At 41.4% G+C, this 27,859-nt stretch overlaps 1 long non-coding RNA gene across 1 annotated transcript; it reads right to left on the bottom strand.

The window, feature by feature from the left end:
* Positions 1-240: 240 nt before the first annotated feature.
* Positions 241-13,233, bottom strand: LOC146862260 (uncharacterized). The gene is made up of 4 exons (XR_014978405.1): positions 13,192-13,233; positions 2,958-3,034; positions 2,742-2,785; positions 241-336 (listed from the first exon to the last, which is right to left on the bottom strand). It is a non-coding gene; the product is annotated as an uncharacterized LOC146862260 (long non-coding RNA).
* Between the last annotated feature and the right edge of the window lie 14,626 nt (positions 13,234-27,859).

The raw sequence follows: 27,859 nt of genomic DNA, 5'->3' as shown, positions 1-27,859 counted from the left end.
CCAAGGTATCTCCCGATCAAGCAGCTATTCATAATTCTGTTCAATTACCATTGACACACTATAAAAATACCAGTATTTCTGAAACCTTAGAAATAAATACATGAAAGGAAAACAATCAACACCAATAAAAGCACTTTTAACTTTTCATAAAAACTGAAGAACATGAACAATAAGTTAGCAAATTGAGTGAGGTGATGTATAAGTAAAAAGTAGAGGTCCGCAGAATTTCCTGTCAGATGGCGGGCAGAGGGGCTAATTATTGCTGCTAGGATATCCCCTGATGTCATCCTTGTTCTGTTCTCAAAGTGGACACCTGTGGTTGTTGTTTGACAGAAGCTGACAAGAGAGGGATATAAAGAGGTGTAATCCAATCTATATCATACATGGTGATGATATGTTGATGCTTTAAATACAAAGATTGAGACCCAAAACGGTTCCTCCCCTTCAACTTAGGACAAGACGTAACATGTATTATTTTTTTTTTTTATTGAGCAGAAAAAAAAGGTGCAATGTACAAGGTTTCAAGGATTACATCTGAATGATAGCTGAATATAAGTAGGCGAGAAGATTTACAATGGACAATGCAAGATAATTCCTTAGATCGATGCCGTGGGCATTTCATTCCATTTTATCATTCAATGAAACGGTATTACAATGTAGTGAAGAATACAACAACTCCATGGAAAATATATATTTGAATAAATATTCGATCTTGCACAAGAAAGAAATGCTACTCGTATCTTCAACTACAATTGTTTTTAAGAAGAAACCCCCAAATAAAGTGCAAATGCAATACCAACAAATCATTGCCTTGATAGATTACAATACAGCGAGCATTGCACACAATAATTAATTCCACATAAAGTGGAAATACGATGTCAGCAAATAATTGCGTCAAGAAAATACAGTACTTGAGTCATAAAGTGCAAGAAATAGAGCAAGTAAAGTGAGTGTGCAAATAGCAAGTAATAAATAGCATTGTAAATTCACCTACAGGAAATACAAACCTTTTTCCCCCCGTCGCGCGCACACAAGAATTAATTCCACATAAAGTGGAAATACGATATCAGCAAATAATTGCGTCAAGAAAATACAGTACTTGAGTCATAAAGTGCAAGAAATAGAGCAAGTAAAGTGCGTGTGCAAATAGCAAGTAAATAAGTAGCATTGTAAATTCACCTACAGGAAATTCAAACTTTTTTCCCCCCGTCGCACCCCCCGCAACCTACTAACTCATGATTAAACAAATAAAGGCGCACTACCCCAATCAATCTATCGAAACATGCAGATCTATACAATTCCCAATCATCCTAAGTCAATATACCCCATTAAAATTCTAAGAATCAACGAGCGACAATAGATTCACAGCTGTCCTTAAAAACAAGCAATTTACTAAACCCCTTCCAGTTTTTGTTAAATTTGATTATTCCCCCGACTCTCCTAGCATAGGCCTCTTCAAATCTACAAATCCTTTTCATTTTATTAAACAGCGTTAGATGGTTTGGTATCTCCTTCGATTTCCAATTTTGAAGTATCAGGGAACGAGCCACCATACAAGAGATTGCTACAAATGCTTTATCACCACTGGATAGAATAGCTTCGTCCCTCACACCCCCAAACAATGCAGTTTCAGCTTGAGGAGAAAGACACAATCCCAAGGCAGTGCCCATATCGCTAAAAATGTATCCCCAAAACTGGTCTAATAACGGACAGGAGAAAAAAATATGATGCCAACCACCTTCGTCCTCCTGATGACACCGAAAACACCTATTCACACAATCGGGGAATTTTTTCTGTAGTATGGACAGTGTTCAATAGGCAAACCACCTTGATAAAAAGGACATTCTTTTAAAGTTGGCAGCATGTAAGGACCTATAGCCTAAGAGACAGATTTTCTCCCAGTCCTGGAGACTAAATCTGCAACCCGTTTCTCGCACTATTTTCTCCAAATGATTTGATATGACTTTATCCTGGGCTTGATTCCTCAGTATCGAGTACCACTTACCCAACCCAAAGAAATTAGATGCATATAAATCTATCATAATTTTGTGTGGAGTATTTGACATGCCCGCCGTATTGGATATAAAGTGGACTAGCCGTAAGTATTCGAGAAACGTGGGTTTTCTGTGACCTTCTGCTCTTATGCTAATTTCTTGCCAGGACAGAACTCTATTTTGGACAATAAAGTGCTTGAATTGAAAAAATCCACATTCTTCCCATATATCAATATGTCTAGATTGAAGGTATAGGCCGATATTATTACACTCCCTCAATTTAACATATTGAAAACCAGAAGAGCTTGTTTTCTCAAAGACAGCCTGAAGCCTAGACGACAATTCTCGAAGAGACTTATAGCGGGTCTTTTTCGGTAGTTTAGATGTTTTTAGAAAAAAGGAAGATTGAGCTCCTGCTTCTAAGATCATTTTGTCTAAAAAAAAACTATCACAGTTTCGCTTATAATTTTAAATATCGACCACAAAATTTAACAAAGCTGCCTCATAATATGTCCGTACCTGCGGGAGCGCTAGACCCCTGTCAACATAACATGTATCTTATAGTGTTTCCCTTACAATACGAAGTCCAAGGGCAATTTTATAAGGCAATGTGTAACTTAATTAACAATTGTATTACATGGGACCAGAGTGCATGTAAAGTTGTGTGGCACCATGCATACTGCTATCCTGTCAGTTACAAATAAAGAGATAGGTTAATCCGTACCCAAAACAGAAGACTTAACTTACCATTCTCTAACACCCATCTGCTCTCTGGTGGTTTAGGTGCAATGCTAGGAGAAGAAGTAGATGTGGTGACAGGTTATTATTGGGAAAACAACACAGGGCCTTAAAGGTGAAAACGAAAGAGCATGAGTATATAATTGTTTAACAATACAAATGTCATGGTCAGGTTTGGCTACAATCAAAAGTCATTAAATACACATTTGTAGCACAAGGACATACCTTGGTGTGTAACTAACTTGTGTTGAGAGACCGGTCCTTTGCGTTGCTCTGCTACACACCTGCCCCAGCTGAAGCACCTGAAAGAGTGGCTGTATTAAAAGACTACAAATAAAATAAATGCAAACACAACATCTAGGTATTCATAGGATATGCATTAGAGGGTGTTTCCAAGGGGTCTTTATGTGATACGTGCCTAACAATGCATGTATAGAGAAGGAATAAGTCAGTGCAGGTTTGTTTTTAGTGAGAAAGATTGGTTTAGAATCTTACCAGGAACCAGATTATTGGTGTCCAAAAGAGCCAGCCAAAATACTGCAGGTGGAGGCTGATAGTGGAGAGCTCAGCCTCTTGAGGGGGTGAGACACAGACGGAATCAAGTTGCACCTCCAGGAAGAGCTTGTGCCAGATGATGCCAGTAGAACATCTCCTTTACCACTTTCTCTCTTCTTGCCAGTTCTTTTTAATATCTCCGCAGTGCGTCACTTCTTCCCCAATGGATTGACAGAGCCGTTACATCCCATATAAGGCAGCCTTTTGTGGATCACTGTGGGCAGTGCTTTTACCACAAATTTAACAGCAAGGTCTGTCTCCTTTTCAATAAAGTTTATCTTCTTCAAAATTGGCACCAGCATTTTTCTAGAAGAATGTGGTGACTGCAGGGTCTGAAATATCCATAGGAAGAAAGAAGAGTTGACGGTGTGGGCAATATTTAGGTTATTGGAAGGCAATGGGTGTCAAAGGTGTGTGATTTGGTTCACATGAATGTAATTCTCTAATTCTCTTACATGTAGTGGTCACCATTCTGGATGAAAGGACCCCCAACTGTTTGGATAAGGGGTCTGCCAAGATATCGGCACGTAAAGCACAGTTGTAAAGTTACTACTAGTAACTTTACGATTATAATTACATTTATGCAGGCGCCGCCTCTTGAACTAAGGGGATAGAGACATGTGAGTCTACACCTAGGAGGAACTGTACACCTGGAAATGCTGAATAGAGAAAGATAGTAAAGTTACTCATAGAAGCGAGAGCATATTTACATGTAAGAAATATCCACTTGTAAAATGTGAAGAAGCCACATATAATTAGCTGCGATGCGTGCATGGTCTGCTGCCAGCCATCTAGCAGATGGCATTAAACCCTGCTGGAAAGAAAGCAGTATCTGGAAAATGGCAAACCATGCCATGAAGGAAATGGTAATATAGTTTGAAATGAACATATGGTAGAAATTCGATCTTACCCATGATCTGTGGATTATCCTCGATTCTGCATAAATGTATAGCTAATGTATAAGCGACCCCTTGCTGCTTTGGTGATGAATTAAGAGTTTTATATAGGTGGGTTTGCCATTGTATACTTTAGTAGGTTTATACTGTATATTATATTGTTTTAGAGGTCAAACTGTTGGGACAAATCACATTTTAATTGTTTGTAATGTGCTACTTTTTATGGCTGGATATGCCAAATAGAAATATAACCAACAACAAACCATGCTTAATTGGGTAGATTAATTTGAGTTTAATTTGAGCTTGGAGCCTTATTCTGGATGAGAGCCATTATGCGTCTGCTGAACAGCAAAGGATACCAGCAAAGGGCATTGAGCAACTAGCTGGCTGTCGTGGCTAGAAGAAGTTGATACCAGAAGACCACTTTCATCAGTGCTATGTACATTTAGTTTCCTCACCATATCACGTTTATGAAATTCAGACATTCAATGTCAACCAGTGTGTATCCAGTTCCCTGTGGCAAACGCTCGGCATCTATCCACTGCAGTTCCCAAACCAGTACACATTCACCTTCAGAGTTCACTGAAGATCACGTCCCCACATCATGGATGTCAGTTAGGGGTCCATGAGTCGTAGCAGAGACCCTTCGCTTTCTCATTGCGACCCTGGCCCCAGAGCTCACAGAGGTAGTGGCACGAACAGAAGATGGGGCTCTCAAGCCCTGTTTACCTTCTGTTGGACAAGCAGAAAATGGACTTGTTAATCCATTTGAGGCTGCTTACCACTTCAGAACATTTTATTTTGCAAATAGACAACATTCTGAAGTGCATGTAATGCACACTCAAATGAAATCAAAACGTTGCTTTCCTGCAGGCTTATTACAAAAGCCTCATTCAATTTTACGGGTGCCAATAGCAGCAGAGTTCCTATCACTTTCTCTGTTGCTGCTGAGCTTTCATGTGCCTTTTCAGGACCTCTCTCTCTAGAAGAGAGAAGAAAAACAAATCCTAGGGATCACCTGGCAGCATATGGCTGCATGCCATTGAGTTGTGGTCAGCCATTTGGCTGACTGTATCTGTTCTGCTGCTGCCCATTCGATTATAAGCTGGTGTGTGATGGACGCTTGAAACAATGGCTGAGCCTTTCATTTGAGGCTGTGTGTAAGAACTGAAGGCTGTGTCTATGCACTGGGTGAAGGGTTAGGCCATTGACTGGGCGTGGGCATGTTCAGCTGTGGCTTTGCATGAGGGCCTTTGCATAGGCATGTGGGGATGTGTTCATTCTGAATGTATCTGGAAAGATGACTGTTACAAACCTGACACATCAAGACAGCACTCCTGGCATGTAATGACTGCACTCATAGCAAATTAAGGCACTACACAAATAATGTATATTTATGATACAAAAATAGACTTTTAACTGCTTTAGAAACCTGTGCATTATTTTACTAATCTTTAATTTAATATTTACTCTTTCTTTTATTGTTGGCATTTTTAATTCGGCGGTCTCACTTCCTCAATGCCAGTATGTAAAATACCATGTGACAACCCTTTGTCTAACATCATCAGTATCAAAACGTTATGTGATGTCACTTCCTGTGATGTCATCAGCTGCTGACCGTTGGGATGATGACGTCCCTGCCCCTCACCCCCAATTCAACTTAGATTTTAAAGCCTTTCTTGGAGTACTTATAATGTATACGTCATATTTTGGTGTTACACAGGTCTCTGTAAAAGCTACAGGGAAAAGATATTCTTGGACCCTGACAGTGTCTCGGAAACAACTGATATTGGACGAAGTCATGGCATTTACAGTTTAACAGATTAAAAACAGAAAGTTACAGACCATTCGTCTTGTCTCATTGCTTGGACTTTCCTTGCTCATTTCTTCTGCAGTTGAAGACCTTGGAGGTCAGCTTTATTCTGATGTGACCTTTCAGCTACAAGCAATGTCTGTAGTTAAAACCTGCATTTTTTGGTGGTTTATTTTTTAAAAAAATGCACATATTTTCCTATGGTAATTGTTTCATTTTTATTCATATTTGTAAGTTAAATTATCACTGTTGATTAGGCTCGATATGGATAATATTCAAGAAAAACATCTTATTGTTCTCTACATACACAATATCTATGCAAATGTTATTTAGATCTTTAAAGCAAGTCCCTTAAACAGGATTGCAACTAATAAATTCTTATTTCATGCTGAGAACACGATTGTTGTGTTAAGCCTTAATTACTGTTGTCAAATCCTTGGTTCCAGCACCCTGCACAGTCTTGTGATCTATAATAGCATTTAAGGGCGGCAAATGGAATGGTGTGTGATAAACTTCAAGGTGACAGGCAGAGTTTATCACTCCCAATCCTGTTATTACGTAATTACATCTCCCGACTGTGACATTACTTCAAATAGACCTCAACAGAGCCAGAAACAACTGTGTAATCGTGATCTAAAAGTTTATTATAGAAAATAAAGTATGCGCCACATCAAAACAGTGTGGATTAGAAATATATGACCTTGTCTCCTTGTCATCAACATTGAATTACAAACCTGCAAAGCATTTAACTACAGGTACAGAGCAAACGTGACAATGCACCGTGATATTTTAAAACAGTAGTAAAAGTGTGAGATAGGAATTGAGCGAATATTTACAGCTTGTCTTTTAATAACATTTTCCCAGTCAACCATATGAGTGCGTGAATACCAGCCGAGATGTGAATGTATGAATGAATACACATTTATAAAGCAAGCTATTACCCCAAATAGAACCATCTTGGAGCTAAGACGAAATGAATGATCCTAGACTACAACTAGAGGGAATCAATGAACAAGCGGGTTTTAGCAATTTCCAGTATTTATTTAAAGAATATTCCGCATGTAGCATTTCAATGCCTGGGTGGTGACCACCACAAAGGAGCAACTGTCCAGTCTAACTCTCCTAAAACCTAGGCGCAGTTTGAAGACAGCCAGAGCATCGGGACCTGGATGGATTGTACTTGATGAAAAGATAAGACATGTAGCAGTTGTTTGCGTCATCACTGATGGGCTTGTGACAAAAGCAAAGAGCTTCAAAGACATTGCAGGGCATATTTATAGGAATTTGGCGCAAGGAAGAACAGCAAGTCCCCTTGCTGCGCTGACTTGCATCAAAATGATAGGGCAGGAATGTGTCATATCTATGCATACGGTGCATTCCTGTCCTTTCCCCCTGCTCTGGTGTCTTTCAGCAGCATAGCGCCAACACAGGCACCCTTGGACCATGGTTCAAGGGTGCCTTCATTGCATGAAGAATTGTTTTTGTGCAGGAACGGGCCACTTACTGCACAAAAAGAATCCTACGAGGCTTTATCCTCTTTCTATATGTACTGCCGAATGTAGCGCACATAAAGAGAAAAGAAGGAGGAGAAATAAAGTTAAAGTTATTTCTCCTCATTGCACGTCCCCTGTGGGAGGCATAAGGGTTTGACACATACTCAGGTTTACATGGTCTTGTAAATCTATGGATGTGTCAAAATCCATGTGTGTTGCGTAGGAACACCCACCACAACACCCATTGAATGCCTTCCTAGCGCAGAGTAAGGCAACGCAGTGATTTGCACTGTGTTGCCTTACTCAATATCTATGAGGCCATTCAAAGCCATGCAAAGTGGCTTTACATGGCCTAATAATATGATTTGGTGGTTTGCTCCCCAATTGAGTCACAAAAAGTGATGCTACCAGAGTGCAAGGAGCTCGTAAATATGCCCCTGCCTTTGTGGCCCAAAAGCAAGGGGAACAGAGAAAGACAGGGAGTAATTTGTGCTTTTTTACTGAGACCCACAACCAAACAGACTGACTTGTTCTGAACCAGCTGGAATTTTTAAGTCAGATAGATGGGAAGACCTACAAACAAGGAGCTGCAGTAGACCAATCTGGATGTGATCTATACATTCACCTGGGTCTTCCTGGACGAGTAAGGTAGGAAAGATAGCAGCCTTCTAATGATGCTAAGTAAAAGGAAGCAGGTGGTTCCTAACTTGTTACTATGAGCCCCAAAAATCTAAATTCTGAGCTATCTGAGGAGGAGGAGGCAGCAGCACTAACATGTCTGCCCACCAATCCTGAGACCAGATGGTGGACTTACCAAAGACCTAGGGGCCGATTACGGTTTGGAACTGGAACCGAATTACCTACTGTCCTCAGTTCCAGGCCAGGAATTGAGATGCGCCTGAACCCTGTTGGGCTGCATGCCTATTCTTTATAATTGCTCTCATTGTAAAGAGCAGAGGTGCAGTTCATCCCTGCACCCCATGGCAGGCACCTCAAGGTGCATGCCACTGGGTGCAGGGATTTACAGGGGGCACAATAGGTGCCCCCTAGGCCGCCATTCGGCAGCCTTGCACTTATGGGGGCCCTGCTGAGGCCCCCAAAGACTGCTTCCCAATAACATTCTGTGTCAGAAAGGCAGCACAGAAAGGCAGTGGGAAGCCCGTAGGAGGCTATTCGGAAAACCGATTTGGATTCCCTTCCGACCGAGCCCATCAAAATGGGTCGGTTAAAAAGGAATCTGAACTGGCACTTCCGTTGCGGGCTGGAGGGCTCCGACCGATGGCCCCTAAGACATTGGCCTTCCATGCATTCAGAGTTAGTGAATTTTGTTTCATCCAGGTGGCCACATCACCAAGATATGACTTAAATTACAGTTGAAGCAATGGTAAATCACTGTCTAATCTGGGGACGATTTGTGTATCATACATATTAAAAAAAAACGTAGGTCATATGAATCAGTAAGGTTGGTCAGCAGTCAAACACAAACATTGTATAAAATAAGGCATAAGGTAGAGTCCTGACGCACACTAGTAGTAATGCCTTGGACAGCAATGTAAAAATAGACGAGAGATGCCACTTGTTCATTAAAAAAGATCAGACTCAGTTGAACACGGGCAGGGCCGGACTGGGAACCAAGACCGGCACTGGCAAAGTGTTCAGCCGCCCCCCGTGCGGCCCACGGGGGATTGCACGGTGCCCTCTACGGCCAGTCCGGCCCTGAATATGGGGCCCTCGAGCCAAATGTCTTTGAATAGGTGTAGTAAAATGGCATGGGACACAGTGTAGACAAGTTTGCTTTCAAAAAATGATTCTGAGTGAAATTCTTGCATGCAGACACATTATCAGCAACTGAGTAATTCAGATTGATTGTGCAACTCAAAAACTTAAACGATCCAAGTAAGGTGCACAATGCAGCAAGCCTGTTCAAACGTCCACCATTCGAGGTACTCAAGAAAATATATATTGCAAAAAAATTAAATACGCCAATGCAGTAGTTAGTGTGGTTCTGGCATTTAAAGAGCACCAGCGAAATGGGAAAAATGCTTCTTTTAATTTCTTTCCTATCAAATTGCTATGGTGTGCTGAGAGTAGCTAGTTTCAAAACTGTGGGGCAGGAAGGTGGACATGGCCAGCATTACAATGGGCATTATGTCCTTGATTTGCAGCGTCAGAAATGTACACCTGTTGGTTTCCTTCTACATAGATGTAAATACAGTGGTGGCTAGTGATATTTAAAAGTTGTGAGGCGTAAAGGTTCAGGATGAGCACGCGTAGCAAGTGAGCCCAGCTGTTATAAGATGGTTTTGGGGGGGTAGGGTCTCTTCCCTGGGAAAAGTTTGAAAAAAGAGTGGGCAAAAGGTTCATTTTAAGCAAAATTTGAGAAAGCAAAAAGGTTAATAAAGCAACTGTGAAAGTGTTGGTATGAAATCAGTAAAGAGAATTTCATAACACACTTTGAGACAACAATGCTGAGTACCTCACAGATTTCCTTATTTATGGATTTACCTTTACAAATAAAATCTACTGAGGAAATAGAAGTTATTGGGATTTCTCAGACTGGACAAAATGAGACAGCATTAAAAGGCAGTAGAGCACCCTACAAGGAACTTTGTCTCATTCAGGTCACTTGTGACCTGGTGATTCAATTGGTACTGGGTGGTTAGGGGTGATTTATGTCACTTGACCTTGTACCTATCTGCGTTGCACACCTTGTACAGCATCACGTACTGGCACATGCATCAACAATGCCATTTGCGATTCCTTAATAGCGAAAAATAAGGATTCGCTAATAAGGAATAGCAAAAGGCTATGCATGTAGAAATTGGTTACAAAATAGCGATTTCTAAACATTCCTTAATTGCTACTCGCATATTGCGAGTCGCAATTAAGGAATACGTCCCCATTGATTCCTATGGGCCTAGAGGCCCATAGGAATGAATGGGAAGACTTTCTCAATTTGCTAATCTCAATTAGTGAATCGCAAATTGCTCATGCTATTTCAAGGGTGCCAGGGCGTCAAAAAGACACCCTGTTGCACCCCTGAAATCTGCATATGAATACATCTTGCACACACACATGCCCCAAGGGCATATGTGTGTGTAAAATGGAACTTTGAAAAATGCATTTTAGTGCATTTTTCAAAGTTTTTGCAAATTACCATGAAGTTCAACTTCATGGTAATTTGCTCCCCCTATTAGCGAAATCGCTAATTTTTAAACTTTCATGCATTGCATTTAAGGAATCTCAATTTGGGATTCCTTAAATGCAATAGCAATTTAAGGAATCGCAATTTAGAGATTCCTTAAATTGCGATTTTTGCATTTGGGATGATGCATCCCAAATGCAAAAATCCCAGTCGCAAAGGGGCAGATTCTGAGAATCTGCCCGTTTGCGAGTGGCTTTTGTTTTGATGCATGTGGGCCATAGTGTGTTAGCGCAATAAGGTTCTGACAAGTGTTGCGCTTTTGTTTTTTAGTAGCCAGCTAGCAGCATGCTAATGAAACACAAAAGCATAAACCATGTCAGAACCTTTACAAGCTTACACACAATATTTATTTCCTTCCTTGACCAGCAATACGGTGATAGAGGGCTCAAGACACAGTGGGACACACTTATAGCAGGCACCTGAAAGGGGGCTGGGCCTGTCCCGCAACGCTAATTGTTTCTTTAAACTCTTAGTTCAACTACACAAGTTTTAAAATGAATAATTGATAAGGAACTGACTACAGAATGGGCAGCACCAGTGCTGGAGGAGTGAACAATTAAGAGGAGTCTGGAACCCCCATTGAACCCCACCTTCCCTCGCACAGAGAAAAGGAGACCCCAGAGCAATGTTGTCATGAATCGTCAAAATAAATGAACATGTTAAACACAAAACATACTGTACTAGCGGAGACGAGCTGATTTAATGTTTGTTGGTCCCTTTCACAAGCAAACAGATCGATATGAGAAGAAATGAGGCAAGGTATTGAGCAACCATTAAAGTAAAACAAATTTACCATTATCTCTTTAATAAATGTAAATTCCTCAGACCTCTGAGTCCTAATCATCCGTCACTCTTATACAAAGGCTGCTCTACTATATTGTATTATTTTGCCTTCCACTACAGCAATGCTGAACTATACACCGAGCGACTTCCAGAAAAGTAAAAGTATATGTCCCCTGGGTCGAAGGTAGGGGGTTTGGGGTTTTAAACGAAAACGTATCCAATTGCCATATGTTAAATCAAAAAAAAATCCATCAAATGCGGACATTAAGAACATAAGGAGAAGGTAAACAAACTTTATGCCCCACTATGTGACCATGAAAGTTGTAGTTTCCAAACACACTACTTATGTACTTAATGCACGAAATACGTCACTGCAAGTTAAATACCACAGCAAATTCTGTAAAACAAAACTGGCCAAAACATCAGTACACCAACCCTGTTTAATTTGGCACTCTCTTAATAAATTAGTTCCACTCAGCGCAGTTTATGTACTCAAATAATTTGAAGAAAATATCCATACACCCACGCATTTCACAGATCAGTCACTGAGTGTGGAAAATGTCTGTGGTGTCATTCAAGTTCCGGTTATCTTAAAAAGAAAACAGTTAAGGGAGGCACTTATTAATATTACGACTTTATCGCCCAAATGCAAACACAAGATATTTTACATTTTTTATTACTTGAAGTAAATTTCACTTGTATTACTGTTTCTGTAATCAATTCGCTCTTAGAAAGTGCAGTCCAGTATGTTTCGAAGTGCCCTCCATTTGTGTACAGTAAAGTAACAGATGCATAAAAATTAACAAAATATGTCTATGTCACCGGCGCTCCTCGCAGGCTTTCACACAAAAATTGCAAAGACGAATTAGCTGTACGTGCGCACACCAGTAGTGAAGCAATAATGCATGCAAATAGGGTAGCAACATAGTGTAATTATCTGGGTTCAATTGGCCTCTAAGGCCTCGGTGTCACTGCACCTGCTGCACCAAGGTATCTGCGGCACCGGGACTTATGAATCTTCCTTCAAGGCACTAGCTACATTAAAAAGTATGCATGCGAAGACTTCCAGATAATAAATAACTTGTTATTGACAAATTTTCCTACCTGGTCTCTGTCCGTTAATAAACAGCGCGCCCACCAATTTCCAAAGTAATATTGCACATAGTTTCTCGAGCTTCATTCTGCCGTCGGGGTGGGGGGAGGTCGCGGGGCGGGGAAATAAAACAATTAAAATAAAACGTACCCGAGTGTCGGGTACGGGGTCTCAATCTCGGCGAGGCATGTCGAAAATCACAAACGCACCACACAAATGCCTTTATAAACACAACCCCCACGGCTCGCACAGAGGCTCCAATTGTGTAATGCATGTGTGAGAAAGGATCCTCTCCGGCACATAATGTAGGCCTTTGCTTCCTCTGTGACGCAGCGGTTCCTCTTGGACCTACGGACTTAGTACATGGTATATTGTAATTTCTGGAGCCTCTGACCATGTTTGTTAGAGGGGCTGAGGGTGGCATGGAGATATGGTTGCCCCATATCAGGTGTCATGGAGCTAAGGCTGCCCTATGCCACTGCACATCAGTAAAGAACGACCGCCTCTGGCCTTCCAACCCCAGTTACTCCCTTCTCCCATTAATACACGTCATTACCTTGTTTACGGAGCGCACATTATGTTTTAGCCAGGCAGCCACTGAATCGCAGCGTCAAAACTTACTTTTGATTAGAACAGATCCACTGAATACAAACTCAAGCTCACAGCGGCAGCTGGGTCACGTGTTCTTGCTGCAGGAACAGGAAGCAACCAGCAGGCAGCTTCCCTCCCCTACGCAAGCCAATCACAACGCTGCAATTTTATTACCGTTTATGTTTCTGCCTTCTCTCACCGTGAGAAAGCAGTAGGGCGATGCCCCCACGCCCCAATGGGGGAGCCGCCACTGTGTAAATATTCATTTTGTTAAGCGTCACAAAGGCTTGCAGCAGTATTTCTAGGAAGCTCTGATGCTCTATTTTTACTCAAGGGCTCTTTTTGACCTATTTGTGAATGCTATTGTTACCAGAGGAAATACACAGATGTACAGTGGCTCATGCTACAAACAAGTGCTTACTATCATTTTAGTAAAATATCTATTTTTTACTTTTCCATCCTCTTGGGGCGCTATTTCCGGAAGACAAAAACAGCACTAAGCGAAAAATTGTAATTGTATTTATATAGTGCTTATTACCCCTGAAAAGGTGACAAATCGCTTTTCAGAGAGTAGCACGCTACTCCGGTACCCAAAAAGGATTGAACATGCAAGTCAGCTGAATTCAATTGGACAATGGAGGGATAGCAGAGGGAAGAGTCTAGATACTGTTATTTGGGAGATCATAGTATTAAGGTGAGGTTTGAGATGAGTAAAAGGAGAGATGGAGGAGGGAAGAGTCTCTAGAAAGGGATTAGGGAGTTCATAGTAGTTAAATGAGGTTTGGGATGAGTCAGAGAGTGGAGTTAGAGTATATATTGAGAGGTACAGGGTGAGACATAGAATAGTGCATTGGAGAGAGTCAAAACTTTGTTCCCACAGTAGGAGTAAAGTGAAAAATGTATAGATACATAACTACATAGAAAGGGCATACATGTGTAAGGAATATCATTTATTGAGATTTAAAGTTGCATTGTATGAACTCAGACTTTCAAGTGTTGCTGCACCCAAAGCTAATTTATTTGTGCAGTTTTATAACTATGTTATTTGAAATGTATATGTTGCTCAATATTTCACTAGTGATGCTCTTCTAGATAAAATAGTTATGATAATATTTACATATTGTGAAAGATAAATAAATCAGAGACCCTTAAGCATCTTATCAAATAGCTTATATGAAAACAATTGAGTGACCTGTAAATATGTTAAGCATAGAATAATATATATATACAGAAACCAACAAAACACGCTGCACTCCTAGGAGCTTTTCGGTTTCCAAGTTGTTTATAATTATTGTTGGTACACAAATCGCCAAAAGAACACTGACGAGTTTCGACTCTTATAGTCTTGTTCGCGGTAATTGAGTCATTCTGGTCTTAGGTGTGTTGATTTGTGGTGTTTTATGTTGGAAAGCTACCAAATGGTGGTCTGACCATGTGACTAGAGTAATCTTTTAATAGGTAACTAGTTTTGGATTTTCAAAAATGACATTCTTTTTGTGTAGACTTGCATTGTTACTTGGCTGCCATCTTAGAGCGACTTGCAATATTGGTGTAGGATGTCACACACACTATCATAGAAGATCTAGGTGAGCGTTTTATACTATTCTGCACCTATGTTATCATCAAACATACCACAGCAGTGCAAGAAAACAAGTGTCGTAATTCAATATTTCACATTTATACTTTTTAAGGTCAATCCTTTTCACTGCTCCTGGATATAATACTCAATCATGCCCTGTATGGGATCACCAGTCTCCTAGTTTCTCTTAGTGACTACTTACTATTAATTATGCCCTTGATGGGCAAAATGTGTTGCTCAAACATGTTGTAGTTTAATATCCTGAGCTTCTATTTTGCCCAAGATGACTGCTGAAGTGAATTTTCATCATCAGTTATTCGAAGCCTACAGATGTACCCCTAGTTCTTCGCTACAGTTTAGACCCATGGGTCCCTTAGTCTGCATGTTTTTGATGTATCTAGACTCAATTCGGCGCAATCTTAATTCCCTATCTCTCCCTCTCATGTCTCTTGGTACATGGTCCAAGCGAAAGAACCTCAGTAAATTCCTATCACTGTGGTGGTGAGATTCTTATTAGTGCTAGCTTTCATATGCTCAATGATGCGAATTCTAGTGGGATGGATGGTAATTCCCACATATCTTAGCCGGTATGGGCAGACTAGGCAGTATTCAGTATAAGATGTATTGCAATGTTTGGGGGTCACAGGATTGACAGGGTCTACTGGATACTTGATGTTTGAGGTTGTGTCACTGGTGTCCTCACATTTACCCTAATATGGTTCTGTAAACTGGGCCAAGAACACTTTTTCCACACTTGATGCTGAGGGTAGCAAAGGTGAGCATTCAAAAGCCTCCCAAAGAAGAAGTACGGGGGGGGGGGCAAAGACTAAAAGCTCAATAATCGATCAACAGACTCAATAAATAAATGTCCAGGCCAGTGCTGTCTTTTTAGAAAGTACTTTTAATATCACTTTGTTACATAATACTGCACAATTAGATGGGTATCAGTTTTAAGGTCACAACACTGGGCTTATACTGAAATATTGTCCCAGTCCTGGTGCCGTCCTCGCTCCTCTACGGTAGCGCATGGGGGTCTACGGTTGTAACTCAAGTTCAGACAAAATTTCGAACATGTGCAAGTTTCACTAAGAAGTTTCCCCAGAGCAACTGGTGAATCAGTTTATATAGTACTTTAGCCCAAAATAATTGTTACAGGTAAGAAAAATCCTTACTGCTGTTTGATTTAACTCATGTTTAGAGTCTCTCAGTATTTCATTCCCTTGAGGCTGTGCCTCACTGTTATTTTATAAGAGAAGGACTTGGCCTGGCACAAGATGACTGGTGTGTGTATGGGAATACAAAGGTTGCCTTCTTAAGTGGTTTGACTTCATTCATAGTGGAGGTCCTGATTCTCTCTCTCTCATAGCACGTTTCAAGCATCGTCATGGAAGGCAGGATTTGTGAGGCCTTACCTTTGGAAGATGGGCCCTCCAGGCATGGCATCCATGGAAGATGTAGCCTCCAATTCGGCTGTACTTGGCAGTTGTGGCTTCCAAGTCAGGTCAGACAGAAAGGTGTGGTGCAGCGGCCAGGGCAGCTGACTTCGGAGCACGGGGTTCACGGTTCGATCCCCGGCTCTGTTGGCAGATCAGCTCAGCACCATGTGACTCTGGGCAATAGCTCACTTAATTTCCACGACAGCCCCCAGCGCCTTGAGACCCGTAAGGGTGAGTAGTTTGCACTTTACAAATACCAGATTTATGATTTTATTTTCCTTCTTCTGTGGTGGCTGGTTACTCTTGGTTGCACCATACACTGGGAGCAGCAATACCATTCTTCTGACCGTAGAAGTAACGGTTGGCATGGGGAGATGTAGTTATGTTTCTTCATGCAGTTCACCTCTAGAAGCACACTTAGAGGGACCAGCCAACCTCTCACAGCACAGGTTAATCATGGTGATGCTTCCCCTGGATAATCAGCTCGTTCTGGTTGTCCTTCTCACCTGGGACTCAGTTGGGCTTCTCCTACTAGACAGTCTCACCTTCTGTAGGGTCTGAAACTCTCTTTTCCCCTCTGAACTGGCAACAGGTTCTAGGCACTTGGCAAAACCACAGCTTCTCCAGCAAGCTGCAAATGTCAGGTGATGTTCTCTCATATCTGGGAGACTGGCTGTCAAGCTGACATTGTCCTTGGTTCCACAGTGGCTTTTTCAGTACTCTGTGGAACGCTTCTTTCGTTGATGAAGAAGAACTTAGATCTGAAATAAAGACAGACAGTGATGTGGGCCTACTGTGTAAGATTTCACAACCGGTTTGGGTGGATCTCTTTTAAATTTTCTAGCTTCAGTACAGATGCTGTCTTTGTGCAAAGTATGGGTGATGCTGGCTCCAAGCGGGACAATGCAAAAGATAGGCACAATGAAGTAAGAAGATTCTACAACTAACTGTCTTTTTGCCTTTCTAAAGTAGCATTAAGGGGCAAACAGACAACAGGTATAGAGTAGAACTTTCCCTACTGTAAACACAGGATCTGCTGACTCCTTCCTGCTACACTACCATCTACCAAATAACAATGCTCAGGAACATCTAATCAGTAATTCCTTTCTGAAAGGTCCTCACTGAATTTCTAAGGATATTCCTGTCTACTTCTTCCCTCACTTGAGTGTCTGGGTCTCCAGCTTCAGATATGCAACAATACACTTCTAGTGGCTGGGTGAAGCTGTATCCACCCTCCATCTTGGCCATGAGGGGCCATCCAAAATGGAACCCAATGGTTCCAGTCATCATATCTACATTGCACACAGTTTCACTGACATGCATGTGTCACACATGCACACTTTATACACCTACTTGACATGCACAGTGTATGTCAAGCAAGGGTCTACATCCTGTCACTTTTTTGTGTATGTCTAGGAGCAGGCTGAAATAACATGAATATATTTCATAGTCTGATAGATTAGAAGATTTCTTAAGAAAATCACACTGGTGACTTCATGGTGTATGAGAAATAACAGTACCTCCCCCAAATATATTTAAGTCGGTAATGACTCCCACAAATAATAAGTTAGTGCCTCATTTTTTCATGTCTCTGTGATTGAATGAGGCGCTCACTTATTATTTGTGGGAGTCATTACCGACTTAAATATATTTGGGGGAGGTACTGTTATTTCTTATGTTCATTTTCCCCTGCCCTCCTCCCCTATCATCTAGCTTTTCAGGGGCCCTCTTACGTACATTTCTTGGACTTCATGGTGTATAACACATTAATTGAAAGCTCCCTTGCCTTCATTACACACTTTATCTCATATGTTGGTCGAGTGGCGAGGACGTCTGCATTTTATCCTTCCCATTGTTTCTATGCCATAGAAAAAAATCAAAGGACAATAATGAAGGACCCTGAACATGTTTCACATAGAAACAAATAGTCCTGCAATGAAGACAAGGGAGCCTGCAATACAGACTGCATTTCATATCTATGAAAAAGATGATGAGATGGCAAGGGAGCCTTCATTAATAAACGCTCACTTGCCATCCACTTAAAAAAACACACAGAGAAGATATACTAAGCCCAGAGGCACTTAGGACAAGCACTGCAAGGGAATCGTAATTGGAAGGAACTAAGAGCCAGATGTACAAACATTATACCGATTTCCTAATTACGATTCTCTCTTCTTAACATATGAAACCCTTTTGAGTTTCATTAGCAATTCCTCGTGGGTCGCAAATAGACCTACCTCATGCATATTAATGAGGTAGTTTGCAATTTGCGACTCATTAGGAATTGCAGCCATCACAGGGATCGTGGCCTGCTGAGGTCAGCAGACCACCATGTCTGTGGTTGCTTTTTTATAAAGCAATCTTTTTTTTAAATGCAGGCCATTTTCCTTAAAGGAAAATAGAATGCATTTAAAAACAAAAAATTTAACTTTGCAGTTTCATTTTTTTAGAGTAGGTAATGGTCAGTGAGACCACTACCTGCCCTTAAAGTTGCTTTTTTTAACATTCTCAAAGGGGAAGAGGTCCCCATGGGGCCCTTACCCTTGGCGAATGGATTACAACCCATTTTAAACTATTGGTTAAGTGTTACTGTTTTGCAACCTGAATTTGGTTGCAAAACATTAATACATACCATTCTGATTTAGTTTTTGGAATAAATGCCCATTGCCAACACTGAATCAGTATTTGGTAGCAAATGTAAATTGTGAATCGATAAGTTACTGAATCACAATATGCCTTTTGTACATTGTAAAAAGCTTTTTTGTGGTCGCAAACAGCTCGATTCAGCTAATTGGCTTGTTTGCAACTGAAAAAAACCTTTGTACATCTGACCCGGTATACAGAGAGGATAGAATGAAAAGGGCTGGTGGGCAAGAGAAGCAAAGAGAAAGACACATAAGAAAGGAAGGGACAGCACGGAAGAACCAGAGGTAGGTGAAGGCAGAAGGGAGAATGCTGGAGCAGACTCAAAATTGGTAAAGAGGAAGGGCAGGAAAAAGTATCAGAGCTGACACAGAAGCCTTTAATTGTAAAATAGTCCATCATGACTTTAATGCACGCACTCCATAGGAGGCAGAAATATGCAAACTAACAGCCATTGGGATCAGGAAAGAGATTACTCCGTTTGTTGAACCACCAGATGCTTGTAAAGGCTCAAGCAAACCTTGAAAAAGGCTGTTCGAAAAAGCTAATAAATGAAAGTGGCAGATTCAAACCCCACGCTATGTTTATTCTAGAGATTAGGTCTGTTCAAAAGCTTTGCTGCCAAACCTCAGAACTAAATGTAGGTCACAAAATTTGTTTCATCAAAACATTATAGATACATCTATTGCCCATAAATCGAAGAGGAATGCATTCTAATCTGCAAAACTATAAAGCATCCTTGACAGCGCATACATTAAACAATTTTGTGACAACAATCGTTCAGCTCTAGAAGGTGCACAAGAATTTCTTCTCACACACACCTGTCAAAAATTATACGGAGGAGTCCAAATTCTTAGGTCCTTATTACGATGTTGGTTGGAGTTGCCCCCGATCGACACCATCGTGGTCTCGGGAGCAACCGATCTCTGGTCGGCTGTCCCAACACCGCAATTCAATTCATTACTCCCATTTCTCAATGGGAGCTTGTGCTATGTCCATAAACTGGCTGTAGCACAAGCTCCCACAGAGAAATGGAAGATGGTGGTCTTCTCTACACCGCATGGCACCAGCAGGCACCTCATGGTGCCTGCCACAGAGTGCAGCGATCAACAGGGGGCACTATTGATGCCCCCTCAGCCCCCAACCGGAGGCCACAAGTAGAAGGGGGCTCTTCTAGAGCCTCCTGAACTCGCTTTCCGGCATGGAAAGTCAGTCAGAAAATGAGCATCCTAATCCCAACGGTGTAAACACGGTCCATTGGGATTGAGCAACGGTTTCTAACTGCCCGGAGGGCTCCTTGAGCCCATCAAAATCCAGCCGGAGTGGTCGGCCAGTTTCAATTCCGACTAGATTACAATTAGGTGGTCGGAAGTGAAACCGACGATGAGTGTCGTAAAGCCTCTGACCTCAGGTCAGAGGCTTTCCGACACTCATCATAATCAGCCCCTAAGTGTTTTATTCTAGAAGTCGAACAGTAGGGGGTGCGCATTGAAAATCGCAATAGGCTGTATTATGCTTTCCCAATATTTACATGACAATCAACACTTTTGCAACAATATAAGTGCGAGAAAAATGCAGCGCACAACGGTCACTGCATGTAGAAAAACTCTTCAAAAGATAAAGTTGCAGAGAAAAATCAGTCTTGAATTTCCGTTTCAGATGAGTTTGATTAGAATGAAAACTATTTTGCAATGCCGAGAAAGTTACTTCTCAATGCATGAAAACATTTTGCATGCGAGAAGGCAAAGTTAAACAAACTTTGCAAACTTAGCAAAAGGAAAAAATCAGGGATTTCTCAAAATGTTGGTGGTATAAAAAATTATTAACCCACCAGTAGTGAGTGCCCAATCTGAAATGGGTCTAAAGAGTTCTCACATGTGTAAAATTTCAGGTTTGTGTGTATCTTTCTGTCCTCCACAACTGGGAACCGTAAAAAGAGCATCAGGGGTTTTCCAGAAATATTTGAGGTTCAGACATAATTTATTTTTAATTTGGTCTTCTCAGGGTAAAAAGCATCTCTGTGGTGGCGCATTCTTTCTTGCAATACGGTATAGATGCTATCATACCACATTGAGGGGACACCCCCCACGGGGCAGTACTAACTTCAGTCGTTACCCACGCTCATGGATCAGTGAGTTATACCTGATCTGCATGCACAACTCTATACATTTGAAAGTGAGAGCAAAAAGTTGCTCCTTGGAACCCAAGGTGTGTATGATCCACTGTCCTGCATCTATTCCTCACCTGATCCCGGATCATAGCACCCGCAAACCAACATGTCGTACGAAGACATCACCAACTTCACAGACAATCGAGCCAATACCTTCACATATTCGGAGGATGAAGCACAAAGAATATATGCACTAATCAATGTAGTGGAAACCGCTGGGCCCAGCACCGACAACGCCCAGAGCAACATTAAACAACTGTTATATTTGACAAGAGGAATAATTGAATGGCTTCATGCAAGCACCCTCATAAAATACCACCATATACAACGTATCTTAAGGGGTTTAAGAATTGCGCTCAAACCTTCACTTTGTAAGAACAACTCCAAACTGATTGAAAGATGGTACGCCATCCTAAACAAGTGTTCACTGGATTTGATTCTACTCATCATTGAAGAACTTAAAAGGATTACGCACCAGAAGCAAATTCATGGCTCCTGTCAGTCCCAAGATTTTGGATTTGTTCGAAACCATCATCAGACATCATCTACCCGATCTACACACAAGGAAGAGATCCAAACACTGTAATTTAACAATGAAGGAATGAGGTATTCTCGCAAACATCGCCATCAATAGGAACATCAGATGCACAATGGCAGACAAAGGAGGAGCAATAGTTGTCATGGACTCTAAATACTATCTACAAAATGCTAAAGAACATGTGTATGATTCCACAGCTTACATGAAACTTCAGATGAATCCTACCAATGAGTTCACACAAACCTCAAGAGTTCTTTTGGAATCTGCTGTGTTGAAGGGAACTATCTCTGAGAACAGCAGGTGATATCTCCTATAAGAAGACCCCAGGTGTCCAACCTTGAACATGTTGCCCAAAATTCACAAGAACTTGCACAAACCTCTATTCAGGCCCATTGTATCTACACGTGGGTCATTACACAAACCCATAGGTAAACATCTTGACAAACATTTACATGTTTTGGTGTCACAAATGTCAACTTATATCAAAGATACCACAGACTTTATAAATAAAATCCAGACCATCCAACTTGAAATTAATTCCAACATTCTGTTGTGCACCATCGATGTCAAGTCACTCTACACCTCCATCCCCCATGATCTGGGGATTGAGGCGGTTGAGCACTTCGGGTCCAGGACAGACTGGGATGAGGATCTCAAGAATAATCTATTAGAACTGTTGAACCACACCTTATACCACAGTTATATCAGGTAGAGGAACAACTTATTTCTGCAGCTCAAAGAAACTTCTATGGGCAATTGTGCAGCACCCAGTTATGCCAATCTATTCATGCATAGATTTGAGAGGGAACACATTCTTATAGGGGTGGTTGCAATTTGCGCAGTCTTGCTACGCAACGCTCCACAAAACGGTAAAAAATGTCTGCGAGCACGCAGAAATTCCGCGAACACGTGGAATTGCTTGTTCGTGATGCTCTTTTCCTGTTCGCGAACGCTGTTCGTGTGCACGGGGGGAAATATCTTGCGAACACACATTTTGAGAACACGAACAAGCAAAAAATTCCGCAAAGCCGCAGAACGCAGAATTTTGGCCAATTCCGCTTTCTCCGCGGTACGCGAAATTACCCAAATTCCGCAAATTCCGAAAGCTGAACGGAATTTGCCACCCAGGCCTACATTCTTAACAACACTACCTGGACTGACAATCTACTCATGTTTGTGAGATTCATTGATGATATCTTCTACTTTGGAAGGGATCTCAACAACAATTGGCTTCAGCCGTCGGTGTTCTAAACATCATCAATGATCACATTGAGTTCATACACAATTCCAGCAACACTCTCATCAATTTCCTGGATGAAAACATTTCCAGAGTAGGAAATAGACTAGAAACCAACATATACAGTAAAACCACGGACAACAATAATTTATTGCACTACAACAGTTTTCACCAGGCATCGTTGAAACAACATCTACCCTATTCACAGTAATCACATGTTAAAAGGATAGTTTCTGACCCAGATAAACGGCCTACAAGCTTGATGGAGATGTTACAGAGGTCTTCTAGGTCCTTGAGACTGTGGTACCACGTGAGGGCATCAACCTGACCAAACTTCTGCTACTAAGAGAAACCCATTGGATTAGATCGTTGGACACTTTGAGTCCTAACGGCCCAAACCTACCACATAGAATACAGTTGCTTTCACTAATCTGCAACTCGATATTGTTTTCCACCATCATCGCTGAATGTCTCAGAGAACCAGACATGTATGACCAGTCTCACAACGAGTCAACTCAGTGAACATCACACTCGTCAAGTGACTCTAACCATCAATACAGCATTCTGTGTTACCCGTTAAGTATCATCAACATTGTACCTTACGCTGCATTGTTTAGTCATGTCACCATCAAGACCAAGTGCAGCGATGCAGTATACATGATACACCAGGCATGCATTTCCCCGTAACACCTGTTGTACTCTATGTAATTTACCCATTGTTTAACTTTGTTTCAGTAAATACCTGAGATGTATTTCTTTCATCACCAAATGTACCCTATGAGATTAGATCATTGTCTACCCTAGGCTTCACAACACATTTGTTTTTTAGTCTCCATTTCAGTAATTACCCGATATGTATTTCCTCACATCACCATATGCAGTTGATTAGATTTGACATATTAATTTTTTAGCATTCATCAATCCACCATACTTTGATTCCGACGTCTATTTGGAGTATTCTATATACTATTTGCACATTGCATGATTACCGCCACTGTCACTTACTACATTTAACTTTTTATGAAAGTCCATTTTCATTTTCCGACCACCGCCATCTTGGATACTCACCAAGCGGCTTCATATTCACATCACACTTTTCTTTGCACGAACTTCTAGGCAAGGAGGCATGTGTGAACTTCTCGTACCGTCGACACCGGTAAGCCGCGCTCTCCTGATCCGCGTTTATTACAGCCTGTAACCTCAAAGCTGCTTCAGTGGTTTAAACAAGGGGGAGAGAACATCACAGAGCCCTACATACAAATATATGGTGCTGCCAAATGGCGTTACACACCTTTATGGAGCTTCCTGCATTTTGTTAGGAGCAGCCTCCAAGGATCTCATATGGCTCACATATTCATAGGCTTTGTGCTGATTGAGGGTGACCTGAATGGTAGGGTCCTCCATCTCTGTAAGGGGTCTGTGTTAAGCTCCTTGGCACTGCTTCTCTCTTCCCCATCACTGTTACTCTCAGATCCTGCCTAGGGCCATGCACCATTGTACCATAATAAAAGGACGTGTGTGAGATTTTTAGCATAGGTTTTATACTCAAGGGATACCTTTCAATACATATGCTGAGCCTAGACATACTTCTTGAGCCATACATTTTAGTCGTTGTTACAGCCAGAGCCGCCGACTTTCAAACTGGGGAACCAGGTTCAAGTCCCAGCGTCTGCTCAATATGCTTCTAGTTATTACTAAACACCACCTCCTCACCATGGTATATAATGTCCAAATGTCACTAGGTGGATATCTTGTGGGTATAACATACCAATAGGTGACAACCATCTAGCCAGGACAACATTACACAACCATGCCATGTGACACCTACAGTAGCTGAGTGCTTACAGAGTATGACCCCAGGTACTCCTTTTCATCCACTCATGTGTCGCTATAAAGTGTCCTCTCCATATATTGAAAACCAGCTCCTGGTAACAGTATTGTCACAAGAAGCTACGGTCGGGTGCATATTTGACCATTAACATAGTGGCATCTCAATTCTTAGGTTGTTGTGCCCTATGCAGATGCCCTAGTATTGATAGAAGCATGGACGGATTTCTGTGGTACACAATGGACTGTACTCCTTGATGGTGAGTTATGATACCATAGCCTCTGGGACTTGTGATCAGTGAATTACACTAAGGTGTTGTTCTCTTAATACTGACATGCAGCCTGGGTTTCTGCCTCCCTATCTATGCAGGTACTGGGACATACAACTTGGTCCTGAAGAGTCCCTTTCACTAACATAGTGTCGAAACATCGACTACTATCTCTCTTGGTTCCCAGATCATTTATGACCCACATTATGCAACGTTGAATACTCATGTTTGATATAGAGCAACATTGTATAGAACCAGGGAGCTTTCAAAGTGTCTTTTTGTACATATTGTATGTATTTATGCACTCACTTGAGCACTGCGTCGTCTGCCCTTTTATGATTTTAAGTTGTAGTGTAATTTGCATATATATAGGAGAATATACAACAGAAATAGAAACTCTTAGTTTATTTGTCCTTTTGTACATTCAATCTAAGTGTTGATTTACCACTGGATTGTTGAAATAATACATTTACTGTTGGTCTTCCTAGACTTTTGTGCAGGAGGTTAACCCACGAGCTAGAAAGAGACCACGGAGGACTCTGTTGGTGTACCTATCCCCAGGTTATTGGCGTTATCAGAACACGGTAGACGGGGTTTGGTGGGCAGCATTTACTGAGCGTGGGCAGATTTTCCTCTCCTTTTCTCAGCTCACACTGCCACAAACCTGATATTTTGAACAGGAACTGAGCCCAGCAACATGCACAACTCACCCAAACAGCCGGCCAAACGTGAATGTTCAGGTTGTAGCCCTCTAACATTGCTTACAGCCATCTAGTCTATTGTTTGCATTGGAAAATTGATAATATGCATGCTGTAATATGTGTCATGAAGCTGTGGAGATTTGGGATTCGGAGGATTATTTTATGATGAAGATTCGGTATTTTTTTGCATTTTGTGTCTTCCATTGCGCGCTTCTGTATGGATACTTTTCTTGACATTGTCATAGTTACGCAGGACAACAAATAAATGAAATTCACAGATACATTCATAAACTTTGTCCCTGCAGTTTATATCCTTACCACTGTTGTGATATCCGTGGATTGTCCGAGACTTATACCACCTGTTGAGGACTCCACTTGCTACTTGGTCTCATATAAGATATGATATTTTGATATTTTATTACTGTCCTAAAATTTTCCTCTCTATCTTTTCAACCCACTTTAACTCGTGCTGATTTCTTTTACGATTGGAAACCCTCTCTTGACTTCTTTGGCCACAATTGTCATTAATTAATGTATCTGCTGTTTTGATTGTATATATTTTGTTGCAAAATACCCAAAAATATGAAAGTAGTTATTGTTTTTACATATCCAAGCACTGGAAAGTACAATTTGTTCTCTTGCAGTAACCACAGGGTGATCTATTTAAGTAAAGCAATTAAAAGTGTTTGCTTCTGATCGTCTAGTCTAAGCCCCTACGGGGTTAGGCGGCACGAATCGCACCAAGTTATCTTCACTAAAGCAGAACTAATGGACAGCGCCAGAACAATGAAAAACTGGGACACAGAACAAACAAACCTCTGAGTGGAATAAAACTCATACCACAGAGGCGACTTAACAATAAGGAATATGTCTTCTATCGCTGGTACTTGGTAATAATACCGACAGGACGAAAATGAAATGTGCTAGGAAGGCGGTAGGACTGTTGTTCCTGTAGCCTTTGCAATCAATGTGTAGGGCAAACTGTAACTGATTATTGAGTTATTTAAATAGTTGACTATATGCGTGAAAAAACAGAATCATTAAGTTGGCTCTGGAAGCAACAAACAAGAGTGGAGAAAGTGAACTATAAAATACAAACCAAGATTTCGATTTTAAAAATTCCCCAAATCTCTACTCCTCCTAATTCCTCCTAACCAGTTTTGGAAAGGTGCAAGGATGCAAGGAATAGGGTTTTTGAAGTGTGCTGTAGGTGGTGACGCCTGAACCAGGTGTACGTAAGTATCTGACTGCAGTAGTTACGCGACGGTGCTACAGGTGGGGGATGTCCCTAAACCCCCTGGAAACTGACACAAGGTCAACAAAGCAAAAGCGGGCCCGTGCACACGTCAATAATGTATAAGTAGCAATTTCTCTGTGTCAGGGTTCAACAGGTAAGAAATACAGTATTCGTACGATAAGTTTAACATGTAGAAGAACACTTTGGAGTAATGTTTGTTCTTCTTTATTGTGTGCGATTGCCCAGCCAACACATGTTTTGTCCGGGGCATACCCCAAGGCTTCTTCAGGGCTGTAATTATGTGTAAGAGAGCGTAATCAGACATTTTAGACCCACAGGGTCATTAGTGAGTTATCAATGGCGACAGGTGACAAGGTGAAAAAGCACCCTCCTTGACAAGATCCATGTATTACTGGATCCAATTTGATACACATATGATGGTGCTGGAGCTATGGTGGAAATGGTGTATAGTGCCATGGACTCATTGGATAGTGATAATTGTGTTACACATTGCATATTGGTGCCACTAACATATAAGAGTGAGTGCGGTCATTTTTCTAAATCATTTCAAAAAAGAAAAAGTGGTAGGAAAGGGAAGAAGGGGGAGGGTGAAAGGGAGAAAGTAAGGAGGAGGGGAAGAGAAATGTTGAGAGAGGAACGTTAACGGAGAGACGGGAGGGAGATATAGGGAGATGGAGAGGCCTGGAAAGGCTCCTGGATTGGTGGAAACCAATACACGTTGTGGATCTGGTCCCTGGGCGGGAGAATATCCTCCCTGTGAAGTGTTAACCCAGGCATACACATGTGCATGCCTAACTGATAGGCTCTTGAGAAGACGTTGCCAGTCTATGCGAAACAGAGAAGAAAAAGCAGGGTAGTTTGGAAATCAGTAATGGTCAAACAAAGGTAAGTATATAGGTTATACACAGGTAGTTGTGGAAGAAAAGAGAGGTGTCTAACCTCTCCGCCGGTTGTACTTCCGTCCCTGCTGGTATGGGTGTGGGTGTTTTCTTAATTAAAGTCCCTGGTCCGGACTATTGTACTACGATGATGGAGCCGTG

The sequence above is a fragment of the Triturus cristatus genome, chromosome 2_2 (genome assembly GCF_964204655.1).
Source record: "Triturus cristatus chromosome 2_2, aTriCri1.1, whole genome shotgun sequence".
Taxonomy (NCBI): domain Eukaryota; kingdom Metazoa; phylum Chordata; class Amphibia; order Caudata; family Salamandridae; genus Triturus; species Triturus cristatus.
This window is presented reverse-complemented; position numbering and strand designations above follow the sequence as displayed.